This window comes from Osmerus mordax, chromosome 4 (assembly GCF_038355195.1).
Source record: "Osmerus mordax isolate fOsmMor3 chromosome 4, fOsmMor3.pri, whole genome shotgun sequence".
Lineage (NCBI taxonomy): Eukaryota > Metazoa > Chordata > Actinopteri > Osmeriformes > Osmeridae > Osmerus > Osmerus mordax.
Genome location: NC_090053.1, coordinates 21,482,989 through 21,487,975, shown reverse-complemented (window position 1 = coordinate 21,487,975; position 4,987 = coordinate 21,482,989).

The window sequence follows — 4,987 nt, the reverse complement described above, 5'->3', positions numbered from 1 at the left end:
CTGCTGAAGAGGGTTATGTGTGCTAGAGACCCTGCTGAAGAGGGTTATGTGTGCTAGAGACCCTGCTGAAGAGGGTTATGTGTGCTAGAGAGCCTGCTGAAGAGGGTTATGTGTGCTAGTGACCCTGCTGAAGAGGGTTATGTGTGCTAGAGACCCTGCTGAAGAGGGTTATGTGTGCTAGAGAGCCTGCTGAAGAGGGTTATGTGTGCTAGAGACCCTGCTGAAGAGGGTTATGTGTGCTAGAGAGCCTGCTGAAGAGGGTTATGTGTGCTAGTGACCCTGCTGAAGAGGGTTATGTGTGCTAGTGACCATGCTGAAGAGGGTTATGTGTGCTAGTGACCCTGCTGAAGAGGGTTATGTGTGCTAGAGAGCCTGCTGAAGAGGGTTATGTGTGGTAGTGACCCTGCTGAAGAGGGTTATGTGTGCTAGAGACCCTGCTGAAGAGGGTTATGTGTGCTAGAGAGCCTGCTGAAGAGGGTTATGTGTGCTAGAGAGCCTGCTGAAACAACTGTGAACTCCAACACCAGAACCATGACAACATCCTGTTTCTTATAAAGCCTCCTACTGTAACAACAGATCCTCGTGACTCATTCCCCATGAGGACTTCTCTTCAGAAGCTTGTTACTGTATGTTGATCCTCTAATCTTAGAGATGAAGTCCTGTGGTCTGTCTCTCTCTCTCTCTTATCTCTCTCTCTCTTTAACTCTCTCTCTCTTTATCTCTGTCCCTCTCTCTCTGTCTCTAACAGACAGAGGTGATGAGAGGGAGGTGCAGGACACAGCATGGGTATCACTGAGGGAGAGAGACGCACATTCCTGGTCTGAGTTCAGCCCTCAGCTCCACTGTGGAGGGTTTGCTGTAGGTCCCTACAGCACACTCAGCACCACACTGCTCTGAAGCGAAGGAGGGGTCATGTGAGGGGACACCAGGATCTGGAGGTTCAGCTGCCTGTCGGCCGCACGCACCAAGACAGAAGTATTTTACAACAATATGCTTGTTATTGTCTCACTGTATCATTATTTTGACTGAAAGTTAAGGAAAATAAAGAACCATACTGTTTTATGTACCATGTGTACTTGCTGGTAAATACAGACCTCACTTGACAAAAAATACTGTTACAACTATGATCTTTACATTTATATTTATTCATTTAGCAGACGCTTTTATCAAAAGCGACTTCGAAGAGAGAGCTTTACAAAGTGCATAGGTCACTGATAATAACAACAAGATAGTCCCAAAAACATTGCGGGTAGCCAAAACATGAAGCACATATTGTGAACAACCAAAATAAGTGTCAAAGGGAAGAACCATAAGAGCCTGTTGTCACACCCTGATCCGTTTCACCTGTTGGTTTGTCTCCACTCCTCACCAGGTGTTCCCTGTTGTCCTCTGTATTTAACCTCTGTTCTCTCTCTGTCTGTTGCCAGATCGTCTTGTGCTTCACAGTCGTTTCCAGCATTCCAGTTTGTTTCTCGTCATAGTGTTTTCTCGGTTTTGATCGCTACCTGTTTTGTCTCCCGACCACGGACCTGCCTGCCCCCAGTGTACCTCTGCCATTCGGCCCCGATACGACCTCCGACCGCCCACCGACCAACGAGCCTGCCTGCCCCAGTGTACCTCTGCCATTCGGCCCCGATACAACCTCCGACCGCCCACCGACCAACGAGCCTGCCTGCCCCAGTGTACCTCTGCATTGATACTTTGTTGCCGACCCTTGCTTGCCCTGGACTACGAGATTGCGTTGAATAAAACTCTTCTACCGCAAACCACCCCGCTTCCTGTTCGCATTTGGGTCCACCATCCTGCCTTGTGACACATGTAGTTAAACAAGTTACAATTAAACAACACAAATCGCTATAAGTGCAAGTGTACCTGTAGAAAAGCAAGCAACAGTAAAAAATATTTCACAGCGAGTACAACAATTTCAATCAGTTACCACTAACCAACAAGAGCAGCAAGACTCTAAGCAAGAGTCATTGTGATCCTTGAGGAAACTAACATCGGGTCAAGCAAACCGTTCCTAAGTACCGTTGTACTCCCGGAACAAGTGCGTCTTGAGCCTTGTCTTGAAGGTGGAGAGACAGTCAGTGTCTCTGCTGGAGGTGGGGAGTTGGTTCCACCACTGGGGGGCCAGACAGGAGAAGAGCTTGTGTTGGGACCGGGCGCTCTTGATCTTTGATCTTCTACTGTTCTTTCTACAGTATATGCACTATTTGTGCGTTGCTTTGGATAAAATAGTCTGCTAAATGAATCAACCTTTTTGTACATTACAAAAAATGTATGTACCCATCATTATTTTGTCTCAATGAGAAAAAAAGGTTACATTTCATGAATCATCTGTATCTGCAGTGAGTATTGTGGTAGTTCAGTAGTTGCAGTCCTTCAGACGGGGGTAAATGACACGGTATAATGTGATGCTTCTACCAGACTGCTGGGGAGACTGCACACAGACTGATGGACTAAGAGAAACAGTGCTGTGACTCATGCAGGCTCTACTTCTATCATACTGTGTACATCACGTCTGTACGTTTCTAGATCGATTAGAACTCATCATTAATCACTCACTTAGATCCTTCATGGCAGAAGTTCCTGAACTGTGAAACCATTCTGAACTTCTCTAATTTAATATACTGTATTTCTGTCTTTGAACAGGCTGGGCATTCTTTTCCTGACAGGGATTGGCCCAAGGATCTGTGAGCAGTACACACACACACACACAAACAAAGATTGTCGGATGATCCTCCTGTCCCGGTGATAATGTGCTGGGACGGCAGCCAGGGCCTGGATTCATGTTTGAGGAATGCTCAGTGACAGGGTAGTGTGTCACAGCCTGCAGCTGTGGACAAACCTTCAGAGAAGTGTCTCTCTCTCTCTCTCTCTCTCTCTCTCTCTCTCTCTCTCTCTCTCTCTCTCTCTCTCTCTCTCTCTCTCTCTCTCTCTCTCTCTCTCTCTCTCTGTCTCTCTCTCTCTCTCTCTCTCTCTCTCTCTCTCTCTCTAACTATCTCTCTCCCCACACTGAGCTCCTCTCTCTCTGGCTGTCCTCCTGCTGGGACTGTGTGCCCCCCCTCCCCTGGAAGAGCTGCTCCTCCTGAACACCAGAGCAGGCCGGCCGCCCCTGGCCCGCCCGCTCCTCGATCGCCCGCCCGCCCGCCCCTCGATTGCCCGCCCCTCGCCCGCCCCTCGCCCGCCCGCCCCTCGCCAGCCCACCCCTGGCCTGGCCGCCCCTCGCCCGGCTTTGAGAGCCGAGCGCTCCCTTTGTCCAGAGTGTCATGAGCAAAGACTTAGCAGCACTCTACGAGTGGACGGCACGGCGCGTCACCATAGAAACGGCTGTAACCATGTTGTCGGCCCTTTGTGCGTGTGTGTATGTGTGCCTGTGGGTGAGTGTGTGTGTATGTGTGTCTGTGGGTGAGTGTGTGTGTATGTGTGTCTGTGGGTGACTGTGTGTGTATGTGTGTCTGTGGGTGAGTGTGTGTGTATGTGTGTCTGGGTGAGTGTGTGTGTATGTGTGTCTGTGGGTGACTGTGTGTGTATGTGTGTCTGTGGGTGAGTGTGTGTGTATGTGTGTCTGTGGGTGACTGTGTGTGTATGTGTGTCTGTGGGTGAGTGTGTGTGTATGTGTGTCTGGGTGAGTGTGTGTGTATGTGTGTCTGTGGGTGAGTGTTTGTGTATGTGTGTCCGTGGGTGAGTGTGTTTGTATGTGTGTCTGTGGGTGAGTGTGTGTGTGTGTGTGTGTGTAAAGGGAGGGAAGAACATGAGGGCAGGACAAAAGAGGAGAGTGTGTTTAGAGACGTGGGATTCTACATGAGGCCACTCACAGTGCACGTCTCTGACCTGAAGGACCACAAACAGACAGTGCTGGGTTAGTCCTGTAAACCAGGATCTGCTTTCACAGTGCTGGGTTAGTCCTGTAAACCAGGAGCTGCTTCCCAGTGTTGGGTTAGTCCTGTAAACCAGGAGCTGCTTCTCAGTGTTGGGTTAGTCCTGTAAACCAGGATCTGCTTTCACAGTGTTGGGTTAGTCCTGTAAACCAGGAGCTGCTTCCCAGTGTTGGGTTAGTCCTGTAAACCAGGATCTGCTTCACAGTGTTGGGTTAGTCCTGTAAACCAGGAGCTGCTTTCACAGTGTTGGGTTAGTCCTGTAAACCAGGAGCTGCTTTCACAGTGTTGGGTTAGTCCTGTAAACCAGGAGCTGCTTTCACAGTGTTGGGTTAGTCCTGTAAACCAGGAGCTGCTTCCCAGTGTTGGGTTAGTCCTGTAAACCAGGAGCTGCTTTCACAGTGTTGGGTTAGTCCTGTAAACCAGGAGCTGCTTCTCAGTGTTGGGTTAGGGTTAGTCCTGTTGCCCCGGCACAGGAGGGAACACAGTGTAAGGTTATCACCCACATATGACTCCACATTGATCTTCACACGCTTGATGAATATGGCATGTGATAACCGACATATCTTCGTTGCATCTCAATCGTTTTGAAGTTGAACTGTTGGTTAGAGTTGAGTAGTTGTCCCTGTTCCTCCATCATGGTTCATTCCATAACCATCGTCTACTCTGAGACCAAATGTTGTTTGTGTTTGTGACCAAACAGACAGCTCCTAATTGTTTCCTGCTAATCCTGCGCTTTTAGCAAATCGGGGTGAGATTGAGATGTGAAGATGGGGGAGATGGTGGGGGATTGAGGCGGCTGGATTAGTGGATTTGGGGTGGTGTATCGTTTTACACCCCTGCCCCCCCGCCCACCTCTCACCCCCCAGGGAAGACCACATGACCCTAAAACACCAACAGAAAGAGAGGGAAAGATGTTGAACCATGGTCTGAGCACTCAATGAGAACCACATGTACTGTAGGAGGAGAGGAGTAGGGGAGGAGGGGGATCAGGGGGAGGGAGGGAGGGCAGTGGGGAAAGGGGGCAGTGACTAAAGTCTGGTCTCGAGGATAGAAGAGAGAGTGGCGCTTTAATCTCGGCTGGTATTCTCTCCAGACTGTGTGGGGGA